The 20,695-nt window shown below is 47.0% G+C and overlaps 1 protein-coding gene across 4 annotated transcripts in view; it reads left to right on the forward strand.

The window, feature by feature from the left end:
* The first annotated feature begins 972 nt into the window (after positions 1-972).
* Positions 973-20,695, forward strand: part of NMNAT3 (nicotinamide nucleotide adenylyltransferase 3) — a 114,069-nt gene continuing 94,346 nt past the window's right edge. For 2 of the 4 annotated variants that reach the window (XM_042955138.1, XM_042955139.1), the window contains exon 1: positions 974-1,188. The gene's annotated coding sequence lies outside the window, so the exon portion shown is untranslated. Of the gene's footprint in view, positions 1,189-20,695 lie in introns of all 4 variants that reach the window. The other 2 variants (XM_042955137.1, XM_042955136.1) reach the window with 2 other exon arrangements.

The following is a 20,695-nucleotide window of genomic DNA, read 5'->3' on the forward strand; positions in this document are numbered from 1 at the left end:
CATCCTTGACGTCTCTTTTTTGCACACACCAGTTCACTCCATTAAGAAATCCTATTGGCAGAAATTGATGAATCTTGACCTTCACCCTATGACCCTTGAGAAGTCTGGATTTATGGAGGTTTCTGTGTGGGCAGAGAAAGACAGGCCACACTGGGGAAGCAAATTCACCAAGTAAATTATCTAAGAAGGTCTCGGGGGATAGAGCCTGAATTTCCAAGGTCTCAGGATTTTGCTCATTCCAAACAAATGGTCATTTGCAAGCCTTAATGCTATAGAGCTGTCTAAAATAGCCCTCCTTTCTCCCTTCCCCCATAATTGTATTAGCTGCAGGTCCCAGAAAGCCTTCCTCTACTCCTGTCTTGAGGTCTCAGAGCTCACCAGGGCAGGACTTAAGAATAGAGGTGTAAATTTGTCAGGAAAAGGGAAGCAGGGGCACAGTAAGAGAGTAAATCCTCATCTAACATGGCAGAAAGTCAATAGATAAATCAAGAAATCGCTATGTAAGCTTTTTTTTTTTTTTTTTTTTTTTTTTTTTAGCGACAAGGGGGTGACCACCAGAAGAACTAAATGGAGGAACTCATATAAAGGGCCACGTGTGGGGAGCAAGGGAGAAGGGCTTGTTGCTTTCATTATAAGAACATTAGGTAACTTTATTTTGTAAAGAGTGTTCATGCATTACTTTGATACGTTTTTTAATTCGATCTTTTAAAAATACAGAAATAAAAATAAGAAAACGGAACACAAAACAAGAAAATAAAAAGCAAAGGGACACGCAACACAAAAAGGGCTAGCGGGTGAGAGCAGGACGGGGATTGGGGTGGGGCGGGAGGGCGGGGCCTAGAACGAAGGGGCGGGACGCAGTGCCTCGTTCCCCCTTAGGGACCGCCCCCACCGAGGGGGCGGGGCGCAGTGCTAAGTTTACCTCTGACTCCGCCCACGGCAGGGCGCCCGGGGAGCCCGGGGTCAAGTTAGCTTTAGACCCGCCCTACCCCCGCGCGGGGGGCGGGCCGGGCCGCGCTCCGCTCTCCGCGTAGCTCCCAGGCCGCAGAGGGCCTTGCGCAGCGAGACCAGGCGTCGTCCCGCGCGGTCTTCGGGTGCAGGGCCGCGGGCGGGCCAAGCCGGATACCCCAGTCCTTGGCAGTCCCCCGAGGCTCACAGAGTGCTTCTGCGGAGCCTCGCCGCACGCAGGTAAGCGCCACCAGCCCGTTTTTGCCCTGGAGGGCGCCGGCCCACACCTGGGCGCTGTGGCTACAGGTGGCGGCGGGGTGCGGAGCCCGGCAGCAGTCCTTGGTGGGAGAGACTGTAGAACGCCTCCCCAGTACACCCGCGCACCGCGCATTCTCGCCGCAGCGTGGTGTAACCCCTAGAACCATTTGGCTCTGACCCGAACCCGGCAGACACGAGTTCGGATCCCACCTTTCCCACTCTGGCAGCCTGCGGAAACTTACCGTGTGCCACCGAGTGCCGGCCACTGGGCCAAGTGCTGGGCATACAGAAGTGGGCGAACGAACGTGGTGCCCGCTGCGGTGGAACTCACAGTGTAGTGGGTAAGACCCCTGTAAGAGCTGTGAAGATAGAAAGTGCAGGTTGCAGGGGAGGATTTAACCGGCGGTCCCAAATGTGAAGGGTGCTGGAGCACAAACTTCAGCATGAGTCAATTCCAGGGTGGAGAACAACACAGCAGACACATTGTGTTAGGAGAGAACGTGGCTTGTATGTGGGGCCTGCCTTTAGAGAGCTGGGCGGGGGGAAGCCAATTCCTGAACTTTCTGCTCTATAAAATTGGGGGGGGGGGTCTACGCATTGAAGACTGGGGCGTTGAATTTACATGACTGAGCGGTGTTCCCAGGTGTAAGTGAAGTACATTTGGAAACGTTTCTGAATGGAGCAGGATGCTGATCTGGACTAAAGAGTGTGCCAGCCTCTGAGCAAACACACTTCCCCTCTCCTGGAGTCCTGGTCCTTAGTCTGAGTAGAATCTCTCAAACAGCCTTTTCTCTAAAATGATGCTGTCTTTGGTGATTTATTCTGGAAACATTTAACTAGTACTCCCTTTTTATTGCTTCTGAGAGTTCAGTGAGAAATCTGCCTCCGGCCTGCCCTCCTAGAGCTCCTGTAGGGTGGGCCAGGTGAAGTAAACCGAGTTTCAGCCTGGTGGGCTCAGTGCTCTGGGAGTCATCAGAGGAGGGCTTCTGACGCTCTGGCCTTGCTGGGGAGCGACTCTCTGCTTCTGGGGAGGTAACCATTTCTCAGAAAGCCTCACCTGTTACTGCCAGTTCCATGAGCCCCCAGAACTTAAGTCTCACACTCTGACAGAGCATATAGTTACATGCTCACTCTCATTGGTGGTGTCACCCCTGACAACTGGCCAAAAAACTCCCCCAGAGGACTTAAGCCTCTGATCCCTAGCTGAGGACCCCTCAGATCTTGAAACCCCAGGGATTTAAGATGGGGGTGGGGTGGGGTGGGCACTTCAGGAAACACCTGTTAGCCTCTTGGTGTGTTTTATTGGCTTGAATGATCCCAGTTTCTTCTTTGCCTCTGTTTACACTGTTGGTGTAGACTTTAGGATCTGCTCCATGAAAACTGGCTGGGAGGCCCAGAGAGTCAGGGGACACAGTTGAGAGAGGAGTCTGTCACTGTTTGTGGGTGGTGGTAATAAAAACAGGACCGATGTTAACAGAAAGGTGCTGGAGGAAGAGGGAGAGAGGGCTGTCTTTGCAAACCTCAGCAGTGCCAGCCATAGAGAAGGGAAGGGAAACACTAGGCCAGGCGGTCACAGACCTGGGTTCAGATTCTTACTCCTTATTTCCCAGCTCTGTGACCAACCCTGGGCAGGTCACTTATCTGATTGTGCAAGCTTAACAGTGGTTGGCATACAGTTGACCCTGAAGAAATATTAACTCCCTTCCTCTTCCCCTAAATGAACTAAATAGGAAGAGTAACAGTGTGCAGGGCAGAGGATTATTATGGGATTTAATGAGATAGTGTACCCAAAGTACATTGAGCAGTGCCTGACATGTAGGCAGTTACTACTACTGCTGCTGCTGTTATCTCTTATTTGGGACAAAAATTGGTGAAACAAGGCAGGGGGAGAGTGGAGGTGGGGGCGAGGGGGTGGCTCTGAGGGTCTGTCCAGGATGATTAGCTGAGGAGCTGTGTTATCTGGGGCACTGGTTTTACCGCAAAACTTCAGCTGGGACCGGAGAAGGGAGTGTTCTGCATGATAAAAGGCGTCTTGGGGAGCCACTCTGTCCAGAGGCCTGGGGAGTTTGAGGTCTTTGAAGACTCTGGCCAAGGAAAGGCCCAGAAATTTATGGGTTAAGGGAGGGGGTGGGGACCAGAGTGTAAAAGATCTAAAATTGTCTCCTTCAGGTGCATCTCTAACCCACAGCTCATTATGGGTCCCCTGTGAGGGGCTGCCCCTGCCCCATCCTGCCCTGCCCTTCATCTGGGTACAGTAATTGCCTGAGACTAGTTTAGAAGCTGGGGAATCCAATCCTGTAAATCTTGCATCCAGCAGAGTACTGGGCCCAGAATGAATGGTGAATGGACGAATGACTGAACATAAACTCACAAGGCAAAATTCTGTGTTAAAGTGTGTTGTTTAAAACAAAACAAAACAAAACAAAAAGGAGTATACAGATAAGGCAAAATAGCTAGTGTTTTCAAGTCCTTGCTAAAGGCAAGTGCTTATTTTCATGTACACTGCAGTGTGGTGGTGAATGCTGCAGCTTTGGAGTCCGATTAAATTGCTTGTGTGACCTCCTGTGCGTCACAGAAGCACTCTAAAGCTCAGTTTTTGCATCCGGAAAACTGGGAGCCATGGTGTAGCCAGGGTGTAGCCAGGGTGCCATGGTGTAGCCAGGGTGCAGGGATGCAAGAGCATCTGGCTCCAAGGTCCCCAAACAGACCAGGCTGGGCCACTTACTGTTGACAGAATCCAAAGGCAGAGAGGAGTGGCGGTAACACAAGAAAGGAATTTATTTCAGTGACGCCAACACCAGGAAGACAGCAGACTAGGGTCTTGAAGATTGTTGCCCAAGTGCCAAAAATAGTTCCAGGTTTATATAAGGAAAATGTGGGATGAAGGTGGGTGGGTGTATGCAGGTGGGCAATTAAGGTCAAGTCCATTGTCCTGGGGTCAGTCACAGGGGGTCTTGCTGGCTCAGGGCATTCCTTATTGTTTGAGGGGGTAGGGTAGTCTTGGTTCCCATCAGGGGATGCTTTCCTGCAGGGTCCCTTGCCTCGTTAAGAGATAAGCTGGAAAGAAGAACTTAATTAGAAAGCTTGAGGTCAAAGGGAAAGTAATTGAAGTCCTCTTTCTATAGTACGTAACTCACAGGGCTGTTAGGAGTAGTAAGTAATGCTCGTGTATAAGTGTATAAAGTACAGTCTTCACTGCACAGACTGTGGTATAGTGAGTGCTCAATCACTAACGTTGCCATTATTATTTTTCTGTTTATCAATCCTCCAAATGATGTCCACCATGATGTGGAAACAGAAGGCCACAGACATGGGTGTGTGGCATTAACTCTGAACTCAGTCCCATCTAGAAGCAAAGACTCTCTGCAGACTCTAACCAGACAACGTGTATGAAATTAAGTCAACTTTATGTGCATTTCACTCATTACTTAAAGCCTTTGACTATATGAAATCTTAAAAGGAAAAAACCCTACAAAATTATAATTTATGTGCCTTTCAAGTTCAAGTGTTTTATCATCCAGATAAATCTTCTATGCCTCTATGTTAAACCACTTTGGGCTGTCGAAGCTCTTAAATAAAGTGGCTTGTCCTGACCAGTGTCTGTCTTTGCTCGTTTATCATAGTTCCCTGGTGAAGACAGATGTATCCCATTTTGCAGGACAGGCCTCGGGATGGCAGCTTCTACCCCACTGTTTCAGCCATGCAGTTCTGCGTGGTGCTGTTTAACAAACCACGGTGGACTTAGGGTTCCCTCATCATTGTCTCTCTCACGTGCACGTAGACCCGTAGCAGCAATCTGGGAAATAGGAATAGAAAGGCATTCATTCTGTTGCTAGTATGAATCTGGGGAAATCTAAGGTTCTCAGGGATGGGATTTTGCATGCAGGGGCCTTGGATGAGGGTGACAGTGTCTTCTGGAAGTGAGAGCTTTCACCTAGGAGCACCATCTCTGGGCCTGGCCTCCTGTGCAGTGTAGTTCTAATCTGCATCTCTGTGCCTCCCCGCTGTCCCTGCCTCTGCCCAGAGCCGCCCCTAAAGCTAGAATCTCTGGAGCAGCTGCAGAAGCCCTGCCCATTGCAGGGAAGCCGTTCTGAATCCACTCTTCCTTCCCACAGTCCTGATGGGCACCTGTGCCGGCCATGCCCTTCTCCAGCTGACCTGGACTGGGCTGTGAGCACTTCTGCAGCTATTGGACCAGGTGTTCTTGGGGCCCACCACCGTGCCTGGCTCGTTGTCCTCCCTCCCTCCTTTCTTTCCTTCCTTCCTTCCTTCCTTCCTTCCTTCCTTCCTTCCTTCCTTCCATAAATCCTTCAGGCAATGTCCCGGGGATTAGAATGCCGAGCCAAAATGACACAGTCTCAACCCTCATGTGGCCCATAGACATCATGAGACAGGTTATAAAGACAGACAGAATTAAGCACATAAACACACACAATGTCATGTTATAAACTGGATTGACTATTGTCAAGAAGTCTGGCCTGCCACAAGAATGTGGAAAGGTGGAACGGATACAGAAATAAAGTCTCTATTGATATAACATATGGCCATAAATGTTGGTTGGAGGCTCATGCTCATTTATAGACCTTTGAAGACCATTGGGTGGTATTTTTCTATGAATTCTGGTAAACAGTGTTTTATGCTGCCAAGGTAATCTTGTAAGAATGTGTACTTTAAAAAAGAATTGCAGGGGGCACCTGGGTGGCTCAGTTGGTTAAGCATCTGACTTCAGCTCAGGTCATGATCTCACGGTTTGTGGGTTCGAGCCCTGCGTCAGGCTCTGTGCTGACAGCTTGGAGCCTGGAGCCTGCTTTGGATTCTGTGTCTCCCCTCTCTTTGCCCCTCCCATGCCCATGCTCTGTCTCTCAATAATAAACATTAAGAAAAAAAAAAATTTTTTTAAAGGAATTTCAGGACGCCTGGGGTGGCACAGTTGGTTGAGCGTCCAACTCTTGGTTCAGCTTAGGTCATGATCTCACGGTTCGTGAGTTCGAGCCCCGCATCAGGCTCTACACTGACAGCAGAGCCTGCTTGGGGTTCTCTCTTTCTGCCCCCGCCCCCTGCTTCTCAAAAATAAATAAACTTAAAACCAAAGTAATTGTGCTTTAGCTTCGAAATGGGAGAAGAATTCTCATGTTCAATTTATTTAACCCTTTGGAGTTTGCAGAGCCCCTCCTTGGATGTTGTCTCATTGGGTGCACCAGTTAGCCTCACACATCTACTGGGTGGTGACAGCAGTCAGGCCATCTGGCTCACCAGAGGGTAAATCTGGGAGATGGGCCCTGGAGCCCTCTCCCTTCTGAGTGACAGGGTCTATCTGAAAGTCTGTTTTTTCCTTCCTTGATACCCCTGGGCACACAGGCTAAGGTTCCAGCATAGATTTTATCCAGTTGGAGCTAGTGCTGTCCCAGCACAGTCACTCGAGAGGAACCTCCTCCAGAGGGACACCGTGCCTGCCTTCAGTCCCGTTCAGTTCCAATGAGAGCAAGGAGAAAATAACACTAACAGCACGGTTTCAAATAAGACATGATCCAAACAGCCCCAGGAAACATTCTGTCTTCAGGACTGAATATTACTAGAGAGTTATTGTATTTGTTTGGCCAGAGCTGAGGGCAAAATACATCTTCGATCCCCACCAGTCTCAGACGTGGACCTTATTACAGGAGATGAGCTACCATCTTCCCCGAAGCAAAGGAAGGCAACTAGCATTGCTGTGCAGAAACTGAGAAGGTCAGTCTTGGTGGGGTGGGTGTGACTGCCGTATTCGCAGGGCACAGCTTTAATAGGATCGTAATCCTGTGGCCCTGAGCCATGGAGAAAAGAAGTGGCTCTGGAAATCTCCCTCCCATAAGGATGGCACTCAGTGACAGTGTTTATTCCCCTTGGAAGTGCATGTTAAGTGGTAAGTATTTATGAAAAAAGGCTCTGGGGAGTAAATGTGTCCATCAGTCAATGTGGAACTTTTCAGAGCTCCTAAGATGGTTTGAAATTAGAGCTAATCTTCCCGCCTTTCCCCTTCCGTCTTTCCTCCTCCCTTGCTTCCTCCTATAAAAGTGAACCGTTAAGGCAGGACACAGCCCAGGGAGGAGTGTTGGAACTGACTTGCAGAAGCAGAGTTAACATTATTAAAGACAGACATGTAAGGGTTTAGTGCCTCGATTCTGGTCCTTGCCACCTCCTCCCGGTGTTTAACAGAGAAGAGTGGGGAGCAAGGCCGACCAACACAGTTCAGCCTAATTACATCCTAACCACAGCCATCAACGGCTCTGCTATCAGCTAGTCTGTTCGCTGAAAAGCTTTTGCAATTGAGGAGGGAAAAGAATGATGAGAACAAGCGTGGAACTCACCCGAATTCTGGCCGAGTAAGTTGCTTGTGGGAGAGAGTGAATGGCAGTGTCATGAAGGGGACCACACCACGCCAGGCAAAGAGCGGGCTTTCAAAGGCTAGAAGTCTCTCTGTGAGCAGGTGCTCATTAGGGCAGAATGCCTGTTGCATGAATTAGTGTGTGGGAGTCTAAATTGAAATTGCTATCCACTTTCAAATGTTCGTTTTAGAGATCAGAAGTAGGTGTTTGTGTTTACTGCATGGACCCTAGGCATAGTATCAAAGACTGCTTTGCATTTTGGTTCTCTGTCTGGTCTTCTTCTGTGTAAGTTTTAAAATGCTGTTGTTGGTCAAGCTTGTCTTAATCTTTGTATGTATGAGAAAAAGGATGCCAGTGTTTCATCCACTTTGTATTTTGGGAGTAATCAAAGGACTGCAGATGATAAAGGTAGGGGGGCTGCCTGTTGCAGGGGTCGCTGAAGTGCTACCAATACTTTGGCTTCCTCTGGGATTCTGTCTTAAAAAAATAATTTGAAAAGTGAAAAAACCTGCTGTATAAAGATGCATCATTATTTATAATGGGGAAAACTTAGATGTGACCCAAGGGGTGCCTGGGTGGCTCAGTAGGTTCAATGTCTGACTTTACGGCTCAGGTCATGATCTCAGGGTTCCTGAGTTCAAGCCCCACGGTCAGGCTCTGTGCTGACAGCTTGGAGCCAGGAGCCTGCTTCAGATTCGGTGTCTCCCTCTCTCTCCGCCCCTCCCCCACTCGTGTGTGCTCTCTCTCAAAAATAAATAAACATTAAAAAAATTTTTTAGAAGTGACCTGAATATATAGTATAGGAGGGTATATTCAAATTACCAAAAATTAGGTTGATGGAATATTATGCAGTATTTAGAACTAAGAAGATTAGTAACTTGGGAAGTCATTCTGTGCTCAGCGAACAGAATGCTATTACATTAAGTGCACATTCAGGGAAACAGTCTGCAAGGGATGCCTCGAAGGGAAAAAGAATTGCATTGCAGCAGTGGAAGTAGGAATAATTTTTTTTCACATTTCAAACTTTGTATATTGTACTTTTACTCTCCTTTAAAAAAAAATCCTGAAACAAGCCAAGTTAAATAATGATCTTCATGTTGTTTGCAGTTTTAAGGACACTACATTTATGGCCTTATCCTGATTAAATCTTTCAATCAATAGTTCCTAAAGCCAGGGTTGGCTCCCTGCCTCCATGTCTCTGGTCAAAGGACATACTCTGGGTCCACTATCTAAATGGCCTGCAGATGCGCTCGCTCTGGCATGTAGATTCAGATTCTCAGGGTTTTTAAGCTGAAGAAGCTACCGCCCCTCCCCACCTTGTAACTTCATATCCTTCTGCTGGCCTCCCGGTCTTCACTGGTGGGGTGAGGGTAGGGGATTTGGGTCTGCAACCTTTGAGGACCTTGCTGGAAAAGTTTTAGGCATCTCTGCCCACAACACGCACACACACACACACACACACACACTTCAGGTCAGCCCTTGTCTGGAGCAGCCCGGATGTCACTCTGGCTTCTTGTCACCACTCAGGCCTTGGTACTCCAGTATCTTTGGGACTAGTTTGTTGTGTGTGTGTGTTTTGTTTTCGGTTTTTTGTTTTTTTTTTTAGTTTTTATTTATTTATTGTGAAAGACAACGAGCAAACAGGGGAGGTGCAGACAGAGAGAGGGAGAGAGAGAATCCCAAGCAGGCTCTGTATTGTCAGCAGAGAGCCGTGCAGAGCTCAAACTCACAAATCGTGAGATTATGACCTGAGTTGAAACCAAGAGTCAGAAGCTTAACCGACTGAGCCACCCAGGTGCTCCTGGGGCTAGGTTTTATATTCTTAATATCTGCTCTCCCTTTGTTGGCCCCAAACCCATGTATCCTCTCTGCCTAGTGCTGGCAAGGGCCTAGCAGCAGTTCTCGAACTCATTCAGTTGGCCGTACAATGGGACATCATAATACGCATCTTTATCTGAGACAAGAATTTGAGCGTGGTGATTGATTTGGGAGGACATCCCATGAAGCACTAGCAGGAAATAGGGAAATGAGCCAGAGAAGGACATCACTGAGCAGGTCACCAGTGTGGACCGCTGGAGTTTACATCTGCTGGGAATCTCTCACAGCCAGTGTGAAGCCCGCATCCCAGAGTTAGTTTCTTGTGGGGCTTGGGACTGAGACTATACCACCACTGCTGTCCGTCATTGGTTGGGCGTTGCTCCTTACGTGGGGTTAATTCTCTAGGACTTCTGGCAGCTTCCCGTCCCCAGGTGAAACTCCAGGGCAAAGGGATGCGGATGGTAGCACGTGGAAATCAAGCTGGTGCGCCCTAAAACAGTTGAGGCCTGAATGCTCAGAGCACAGCACTGACAGTGTCTGCTGTGACCCTCTTCCCTGATCACCTTGAACATTATCAGTGTACTAAATTGAACAGAACCAAGTTCAGAATTCCGTGCTGAATCAGAGACCCTTTTATACTAAATGGAAGAGTGCATTAAGGAGCAAGCAAAACCCCAAAAGTCTATGAAAAATTGTGGAAAGAAGTCTTTAAACAAGAAAAGTATCACCATATCTTTCCCTGTGAGCTGGGATAGCCTATTAATATTTGATTTAAGTGGCAGAATGCTAGTGTTCACAGCTGTACAGTGTGAGCCCCAACATTTGAAAAGAGGGCTCGAATGTGTAATAAGATTGATCTTTATTGTGGCAGTGTTTCCACCTTTGTTGTGCCTTGACTGTTTTCTGTTATTTCTCAAGTGCATTAAGATGATCTTAAAAGAAAAATTCATTGGGAGACAACATTTAAGCTCATTTGTCAACCCACGATTATATCTCCAGTGCTGTGTTTTAATATTAATACTGAATTCGCCATACTGACAGTAATACCAAAGGATGGGAGAGAATTTCTGTAGTGATGGCGTTTGGCACTGTGATAAATGTTTTGTAGTCATTGCCTTTATGTAGAAACATTCTATCTCCAATTAAAGATTTAGTAAGCTCTTCATCAAAACATCTATTCACAATTGAGGCGTACAAAATGGTTGTGCTGACATTTCAACTTAATGCACTCTGTAGTTTTGTGGGTCTCAATCCATTTAATATGCTTGTTTTTTTTTCTATGCACGGAAGAGGAATAGTGGCAGAAATTTGGGGGCATAATGCAGATTCTAGAAACCGTTTCCATGTACTTATCATTACCAACTCCACTGGAATATTTATCACTACAAACGAAGGCCTTACTACTCCAAGAGGTGATTTAAAATTGTTCCTGTAGCAAGCTCAGTAGGGCTTCGGAGCTAAACCCTTTGAGTTATGGGCATGTTAGAATTTGTGTGGAAAAGTTTCCGGATTCGAGTGTTCTAGAGGAATGAGGCCATTTCCCTTGAAGCTATGGTTCAACATGCATTCTGCCAAGAATGAGATGGAGGATCCCAATGTTTATGTCCTGTTCCCGCGTCCTGCGTGCATGGCAGACATCGCTCCTGCATCCTCCTGCATGCTCCTCCGTAAAGTGCTCCCTGCAGCTCATCAGACCCGGCTCACTAGGGGAAGCCTGTGGACTCCCAGCGCTCTTGCACACCTTTTTACTCATCCTTGTCATTGCTTTGGATGGCCGGCCAAGGAAATCTTTCATAGTCCCGCTACAAAAGAGAAAGAAAAAAAAATGCAAGAGGCAGTTGGTTTGATTACCTTGTACCTTTTTATTCATGTCTCTGTCATTCGGATGGTGGTTACTCAGTTCCTCCATGGTAGTCGCCTTTGCCTTTTCCCTTCTACCACATGCATTTGATGTGCTTCCTTTCTTCCTTTTTTTCCCTTTCGTGTTTCTCAGAAGATAAAGCAGGGAGGTCCACATTATTTGCTATTCGATTGAAGTAATTTGTATTAATGGGAATGCATTGAGATTTTAATTTTTTTTTTCCCTACCACTTGGGAAAGACTGCTCTGCTGTAGGTTACCGGTGACTGACACGTTGCCAGGTCTTCTGCGCTTTCCCTGTACATGTCTTCTATACAACATTGAGGCCTCTGACCAGGCTCAGCTCTTGAACCCTTCTTTCTTGGATTTTCCTCCTTCCTGCCTGATTGCCTCTTCTTTGATCTCTCTACCCGCTGCCTTTCCTCTGCTGGCATTTTCAGGGGGACAGCCCGAGGGTTCTCCCCTTGGTCTCCTCTTGTCCGTGCACTCCACCTGAATGATTTCATCCATGCCCCTGGTTTTTAACTATCACCTTTACATAGATGCCTCTTGCATCCTCATCTTCGTGCACCCCCTCTCTGCCCAGACCTTCAGCCTGCTGAATGGTGCCTCTTGTGATTCCCATTGGCATCCAGAGTCAGCATCTTGCACTTGTTCTAGATGATTCGTATTTTCACAGGGCCAGCCAAACACTTGCCCCTCTCAGGTTGTTTCTGCTACCTCCTCAGGTCAAGTGTTGTAAGTCTGTCCGAAAACTTCCATCTTGGAAAATGAAGCATCAGACAGGGGCACAAACCAAGAGCTCCTCCTCAATGCTTAGGGGCCTAAAAGCAAACAGTCATTTAATTAGCATCTCTCACAGTTCCAGGTGTTCACTGGACTCAGCTAGGCAGGTCTCACTCTGGGTCTCTCATTCAGTGGCAGTTAGATGGTAGCAGGGGCTGGAGCCATCTCAAGGCCTGGTGGCCGGGACCTGAGCCAGGCTGTTGGCTGGAACATGTTGTCATATGGCCTGGGTTCCTCACAGCATGGCAGCTGGGTTCCGAGACCGGGTATCCCAGGGGGCCACCTTCAGAAGTCTCATAATGTCACTTTTGCCCTATTTACCATCGCTCCCAGCTTCAAGGGGATGGAACATAGACCCACCTCTTGATGGAAGGCCTGTCACATGATGGCTATGCTGGAAAATACATTGTGCCACGGTCCCCACACAGGTGTGACTGTTCCTTTGAGAACTACCTGCAATGTCGCAGTTTTCTGTTTTGTTTAAAAATTTTCTTGAGTAGGTGACATGTTCACATGGTTGGAAAGTTCAGAAAAAATAAGTGTAAATGTATACTCTGAAAATATTCTTTCTCATCCCGAATGCCTGCCTCCCCATAGACAGCCACACTGCTCTGTTGCTTTATATTCTTTCAGCATTTATAGGTATTTTTATATTTCTGTTCTGTGCTTTGCTTTTTTGTGTCTCCTTAACAATATATCTGGGAGAGATTTCCTTATCAGTACACAGAGAGCTGTCTTGTTTTCCCTCCTTCCCTTCGCTCTCTCTCTTTCTCTCTCTCTCTCTCTCTCTCTCTCTCTCTCTCACACTCTCACACACACACACACACACACACACACACACACACAGATGCAGAGTATTGTACTCTGTGCCTTTACCTTAGTTTACTTAATTAGTTCTCTATCTGTGGGCACCAGGCAAGTGCAGGCATTACCGCAGTCAAATATGCCATCCTTCAGGTGAGAGAATGTACTGGAAGCCTTCCTTGAGAGCTGTGGGCAATTTTGTGCATCCTCCTCCTATCCACCTCTCCTCTCATCCCATCATGGCATTTCCCCTGCCTCCTCTCCTGGACTGTGGCCACCGTCACTCATTTCTGCTCTACCTAGTACAGGGCGCTCTGTGTCCACACCATACAGAGGTGGCCTGTACTGAAGAGCCAAGAAGAAGGAAGAGCAGGGGTAGGTGATTAAGTATAGGGGTGCTCTGTGTTCCCCTCCTCTAATTTCACTTGTGGCCACATCTCCTAGTTCCTGTTATCACTCCAGCCTGTCCCCGAAACTGAAATCAGGTCCCATTCTGTTTTGCTTGGTCTTGTGGGTTCAGGCCCAAGCCGGGCCAGCCCAAAACCACTCTCTGACAGCTTGTCTTATCCAAAAGTAGCACCAGCAGGGGTCATTGGGGGAAAGTGTGGGTGGTGGTCATCATATAGTACTAAGATATATCATTGATGAGTTACTGTCCTATAGAAATCCAGCAAAACAGAATTCTTCCCTTGTTGAGGAAATATGCTTAAATCACATACTTTTTCTGTTTCTGTTAGGAAATGCATGCCTTAAGGAAAACACACTGTTTTTGTTAAATTAAGGAGGCCAAACTTGACCCTCCACAAGGAAGATTGACAGTTGTGCTGTGGCTTAAAAGAAAGCTTTCTGGGATGGTGTATGTTTAGAATTTTTTGTAAGGAATAGAAACTTCTTTCAAATTATGTTAAAGCTAGGAATATGGCGATAATAGACAAGTTTCAGGGTATCAGGCACAGCTGGATCCAGGTGCTCAGAGGATGGCACTAGGAATCTCACCCTGTCTCTCTTTCAGCTCTTTCTACCACTGTATTGGCTTCACTCTCTAAGGTAGGGATGATGACAACTCCAGGTTTATGTGGAGTTTATAACTCCTGATTTCAGAAGAAGACACTCTTTTCTCCAACGTCCACAGCAAAGGGGCTCTGATTTGTCCATTTGTCTCCTGTAATAGTTGCTTTTCTAGGAAGTTAGTTTCCTTAGCATCTTGATAGACTTTCCAGAATCCTAAGGAGCTGTGGGAGAGCAGGTTTCAAAACAAAGGGATGCAGGACCAACACATGGAGCTGCCCACTGCAGATGGTAATTCAAAATTAGAATTTCAGCTTGTAAAGAATACCTGAATTGGGGGCGCCTGTGTGGCTCAGTCGGTTGAGTGTCCGACTCTGGCTCAGGTCATGATCTCACAGCTTGTAGGTTCGAGCCCCACGTCGAGCTCTGTGCTGACAGCTCGGAGCCTGGGGCCTGCTTTGGATTCTGTGTCTTCCTCTCTCTCTCTGCCCCTCCCCTGCTCATGCCTTGTCTCTCCTGTCTCAAAAAATAAATAAGCATTAAAAAAAAAAAAAAATACCTGAATTGGAGGTCATAGGTCTAGGAGTCAAGAAAAGGTTCATTGTCCTAATCTCTCTACTTTTGTATATGTTTGAAAATTTCTGTATAAAAATTGCATTAAAAAACAAGAGGAGAGGGGCACCTAAGTGGTTCAGTTGGTTAAGTGTCTGATTCTTGATTTCGGCTCAGGTCATGATCTCAGGGTTTGTGAGATCAAACCCTGCATCAGGCTCCTCACTGACAGCATGGAGCCTGCTTGGGATTCTCTCTCTCCCCTCTCTCTGCCCCTCCCTCTGCTCACACACACGTGCACCCCCCCCCTTGAAATAAATAAACATTTATTTAAAAAAAAAAAAAGCTTTTTTTCTACCCTGGTTTAGGAATTCCCAACAAACAATACTATACATCCATATATGTTTATTATCTGATTTTCTGACACCCTGTTTTTCTTTTCATTGTACAAAGAAACTTCAATCTTTATTTCCCTCTAAGCTGGGAATTGGAGGGGAAACACAATAGTAGGCCAACTATTGTGTGGTGTGCTGGGAGGGGGGTTTGGTGTAAGTCAGTAAAGTGCCCTTACATCCATGTGTCCATGGTTCCTAGGACAAAAGCCTTAGAAAATTCCATCCAGGAGAGAGAGGGATGTCCATGCCATGACCAAGTCATCATCTCTCCCTTTCATGGTCAGTACTTGAGTCTTGGTCAGTGTGGACAGACCAGGTGAAGGTTCATGGGGTCCTTAACCTTGTGATCCATGTCCATTGTTAGGGGAAGGCCCAGATCCTCAGGTGGTCATAGACTGGCTGCTAGAAGACATCTTCGTGTGTAGATAGCCTTTTCTTTTCATAGGTGAGGAAACAGGACAGAGAAGTTAAGTGGCTTGCCCAAGGTCACACAGCAAATCAGCAAGAGCAGAGCTTAGTTGGAGTTCCCATAATCTCACTCCTCAGTCTAGTGCCATTTAATAGCTGTGTGACCTTGAGTAAACCCCATTACCTCCCTGTGCTTCAGTCTCCTTACTTGTGATGATGGACAGAATAATGGCCTTCCAAAAAGTCTATGTCCTAATCTCTGGAACCCATGAATAAGTTTGATTACATGGCATGGGGGAATTAAGGTTGCTAATGAGCTGACCTTATCTTGGATTATCCAGATGGGATTGATGTAGTCATAAATGTTCTTGTAAGTGAAAGCGGAGGGCAGGAGAGTTAGACTGATGCACTGTGAAAAGGACTAGGCCAGCCATGAATAGCTTTGAAGATGGAAGGGGGGCATGAACTAAGGAATGTGACAGCTGAAAAAGGTAAGAAGAATCTGAAAGCTGGAAAAGGTAAGAAGTGGATTCTTCCCTCGAGCTCCTGAAAGGAGTTCAGCCCTGCTGACACCTTAATTTTAGCTGGTGAGACCCCTTTGGACTTTTGAGCTCCAGAACTGTAAAATAATAAAATGCATGTTGTGTTTAGCCACTAAGTTTGGGGTAATTTGTTACAACAGCAACAGGAAACTACTACATCTCCAAAGGGGGATAGTCATACCTGTCTCAAAAAACTGCAGCATGGAGTCGGAGAGATAAAGTTTGAAAATTACCCAGCAAATCTCCTGGAATGTAGTCGGTGCTTGATGAATAGTAATGTTGATGGCAGGCAGTGGTAGTGCTGGGCAGTGGTGACCATTATTTCAGAATGAAGGGGGAATAGTTGATGGCAGGTGTCTTTGAGGAACCAAGGTTGGTGCCTCTGAGATAAGGTTCAGGGCTATTAGGTCAGTAGGAGATACCAGATGACCCAGGTAGGTGTTCAAAGGCCCCCTCACAGGGACTTCTACTCTGATTGTCCACAGGCCTCCCTCCTCCACTTCTGCAGCCCTTCATCTGGCAACGCCATCCTGCATTGAGGGAGCGGGAGCTAGGAAAGGACTGACCCTGTGACCTCTTCCATCAGGGGAAGCCCTACCTCAGAGATCTGGTAGGATAGGGCCTCTCTCGGCCTGCCCCTCACACCCTAATGCCTCTGGCTGCCCTGTGGCCTCAAAGGTTAGTACTGCCACAGTGTCGGCAGCTGAACTTGAGTGAGCTTGCTGTGGCCCAGGCAGTTTGCTAGGCACTCTCTGACAGAGCCTGTGCTGTGGTCTCATTTATGACGGCCCTCAGAGGCAGGCCTTATTTCCCATATTACAGAAGAGCAAACAGAGGCTCCAGGAAGTTAGGCCACTTGCTCAAGGTCAAATAGCTTGTCAGTGACAGTGCTGGGACTAAAGGCTAGGTTCGTTTGACCCCACCAGGTCCTGGGCAAAATTGGTCACTGAGTGGGAGAAGAGAGATGGCCCACCCACAGGCTGACTGGACAGAGCATGGGAGTGTTTGGATGCGGTGGCCTGTGGGGGCAAGGTCCCCCCAGTCTCAAGAAGGAGGCCCCACTCCAGGGAATGCCTTCCATGCCCTCCTGCACCCCTGGGAATGGTGGGGCCCCCAGGTGGGACAAGAGTGACGCACATTGGCTTCCTGGGCCCTGTGGGGGCCCTCACATCTGCTCTCTCAGGGTCACCGCAACTACATCCATCTTTCCTTTCCTCGGAAGGCATACGCTGACATTCGGACTGGTGTTACAGGATATTGAGCACTTTTTGTTAATTATTGTTAATTTTATCAGGAGTGAGCATGATGTGGATAAATAAGAAACTCTCATATTCTTAGAAAGTGTCCTTTATTTTTGAAATATTTAGAGGTGAAATATCATGGTTTTTGTAATGGACTTTAACAGACTTCCAGGGGGAAGAAAAGATGAAATAAATGTGGAAATGTGTTAATGACCGTTTGGAGACCTCTATGTGGCAGTTCATTATGCTATTTCCTCTACATCTCTGTATGTGGTAATTTTGTATAAAAAAAAAAAGTGATTTTTTCTTTCTTTAATAAAAATCATTCACAGAGCCCTTAGGATGTACTCAGTCTTAAGCTAAATGAGACACAACTCTACACTCTGGAGGCCCACAGATAAATGACCACAGTGGCAGGGATGAACTTGGGAGCTGAGGTAGAGGGGCGTGACAGGGCCCGGTGGGGACAGTCCTCAGAGGAGGAGCCGGCCTGGAGAGGAAGTCATATCATGGGACCTGGTTCTGGCCCTCCTAGTTGTGCGGTTGCTTTTGTCGAGGTGTTTCTAGGCAGTCCTGAGTAAAGTAAGAGACAGCTGGCCGAGTCTTCTTTAATGCCTGGTCACTGAAGGGCTCCCTGCAGTGGGTGACTGTCCTCGCACAGGCAGGCTGACTTTTCCTTCATGGTGGCATTACTCCTTTGCTGTGTTATTATACGAGAAAAGGACCATGGTGTTTTGTCAAACGTCTCCTCGTGGTACATACTACTTATTAGGAATTCCATTGTTGCTGCAGATTCCCCAGCACATTTCCTTTGGCAAATTCTGTAATCTTTTGGGTTTTACACGAAGGTTCATTTTTCAAACTCAGCATTGGAATAATCAGGTTCCCTGATCTCCTGTTAGCCTCTGCTTCCTTTGCATTTTTCCTTATCAAAATAGCCAGCCAGTGAAGACGAACAGCCCCCAGAGTGCTTGCTCTTACCTTATCTTCTCAGCATTTCCAAGGACTTTGCCAAATCTGTAGCACCGTGTTGAGCATCTTTTAATACAGACATCACTGCTAACCAGTAAGCCGGTCTCGGCCAAGTACTGGTTAGGCTCTCCATATACAGTGTTGTTCTTCAACTAAAACTCCGTTTCTTTCCTGTGAGCCTTTAGACGTATGAACGCATAACAGGTGACCTCTGCGTGGTAATTTCATAAATTCTTGGTGAAATGAATTGTATCAGATCAATATATCCGTAGACTCATCACATTTTTTGAGCTGCAAGGGACTTTAAGATGAATCTGGTACAGCTCTGTTAGTGGAGGAAACATTCATTTTAACTGCATAGTCAATTCTCAATTAACAAGGGTAATGGAGTGGAAGGAGGTCAGTGATAATCAAAAATCATGAAAATAAAATTACAGTCAACACTGGATTTTCTGGGGGCTGATTAACTGGCTTGTGGATTAATTGAGGTTAAGACACAGCGGACCCCAGGATGTCATCACCTTGGTAATTGGTCAACAGCTGCTTACCACCTGGCCATCACTACCACCACCACCCCCCCCCCCCAACCCCGCCACCATGTCTCAGGGAGGAAAAGGGCTTCCTGGGGGCTAGATCAGGCAGAGCTGACTATCCCTGGCTGGATTGGTACCATGACGACACAGATGTCAGTCTTGGGCGCTAGTTGAGGGCTGTTTCTAGGGCCTGTCACACTTGCCCCTTGAACTGTGGTTCACGAACTTGAGCTGCATCACTTCTACCTGGAGGGCTTGTGAAGATCCAGATTGTTGGGCCCCAGGCCCAGTTTCTGATCCAGTAGTTCTGAAGTGTTGCCTAAGAATTTGCATATCTAATAAGTGCCCAAGTGACATTGATACTGCCAGCTCAGGGACCGCACTGGGAGAACTGCTGATTTCCAGACCGTTCTTTTCATCCCAGCTGCGCAATAGCGTTGTCTGGAGAGCTTTTTAAACCTACCGATGCCTGGATACACCTTGGCCAATCATATCAGAGACTCTGGAGGTGGAACCCAGGCATGGGTGGTTTTAAAACCCCCAGGTGATTTTACTATGCTTCCAGGACAGACTACACAGCTCTAGGGACTGTTACCTCCGTCATCTGCGTACAAGTCTCATGATTTTTTCCATCTCTTTCCTCCTTGTGTATTTAATATGTCTTTAAATGAAGTTTTTTTCATGAAAAAAATTCATTTAAAAATCAAACTATATATATCCCCTTCGTGTAGGAAAACTAGTCTCACAGGCCAGATACAGGACACATCTGTAAGAACATCTCACTCCTCTTACATCCCATCACATTTTGAGAGTCTCTATTCTAGAACTGTACCTTTTACGTTTTTCACAAAGGTGATGGACTATATTATTTCTGTCCTTCATGCTCTCTCACGGGCCAGGCAGGGTTGTGCTACCTCGGAGCACATCTGCTTCTCTGCCCATAAGAGAACCAAGTCAGAATGGAAGTGCGAGTGACTTCATAGCTGAGTAATCTCCATTAGGTGATCATCTTTACCTCTAAGAAAAGAATCACCCCATAGGAGAATAGATAAACTATGGCATAGCCCAAGAATGGAATACTATTCAGCAATGAAAAGGAACAAGCTACTATTGCACACGACCACCTGTGTGAATCTCTCAGACATTATGTTGAGCAAAAGCTCAACGTGGATGAGACTAGACACTGTATGATGCCATTTGTACTTAGAGTTCTAAAATAAGCAGAACTGATCTATGGTGGAAAAATTCAGAATTGTGGTTGCTTGGGAGATGTGGGACCAGGAGACTGAGTGGGAAGGGACAGGAGAGGAGGGCTTTCTAGGGTGATAGGATGTTCTGTATCTTCGTAAGGCTTGCTGTTACACGGGTGCATGCATTTGTCAAAATGCACTGAGTGGTCCACCTCAAGATGTGTGTATTTTATTGTATGTCCAAAAAGGAAAGAGAACACTGAACAGATAATGAACTCCAGTTAATGATACACATGCCGAAGTGTTTAGGAAGAAGTGCACTGCTGTCCGCCTCTTTGAAAGGCATCAAAAAAATAAGGCGGATTGATGAATGGATAGAGGGGTAGATACATAACAAAGCAAGCATAATAAAGTATTAATGGTAGAATCGAGGTGGACGGTATCTGTGTTCATTTAAAATTCTCTCACCTTTGCAGTATGTTTCAAAATCTTTCGTATTAAAGATGGGGCGCGCCTGGATGGCTCAGTCGTTTAAGCGTCCGACTTCGGCTCGGATCATGATCTCACGGTCCGTGAGTTCGAGCCCTGCGTCAGGCTCTGTGCTGACAGCTCGGAGCCTGAAGCCTATTTCAGATTCTGTGTCTCCCTCTCTCTCTGCCCCTCCCCTGCTCATGCTCTGTCTCTTTCTGTCTCAAAAATAAATAAACATTAAAAAAAACAAAGTTTTAAAGATGGGGGGCGGGGAATTGGCATATACATTCAGAACAACAAACAAGTGTTCCACCCGTGTGCCGGAGCTCTCCAGCATTTGCCACTCTGGTGAGTCTTGCCAAGGAGGCTCCTGCCAAAGACAGATGGGCTGGAGGATCAGAGGGGCGAACCAGGAGGGAAGGACGGGGTTCTTCAGAGAGGCTGCTGCTGTGCTGGTAGAGGACTGTGGCTCCCCTGTGCTGGGCCTGCTGCAAGAGAGAAAGCCAAGGGCCTTTCCTTCCTTCACCCATGCTGTGGCCTGGAGGGT

This window comes from Panthera leo, chromosome C2 (assembly GCF_018350215.1).
Source record: "Panthera leo isolate Ple1 chromosome C2, P.leo_Ple1_pat1.1, whole genome shotgun sequence".
Lineage (NCBI taxonomy): Eukaryota > Metazoa > Chordata > Mammalia > Carnivora > Felidae > Panthera > Panthera leo.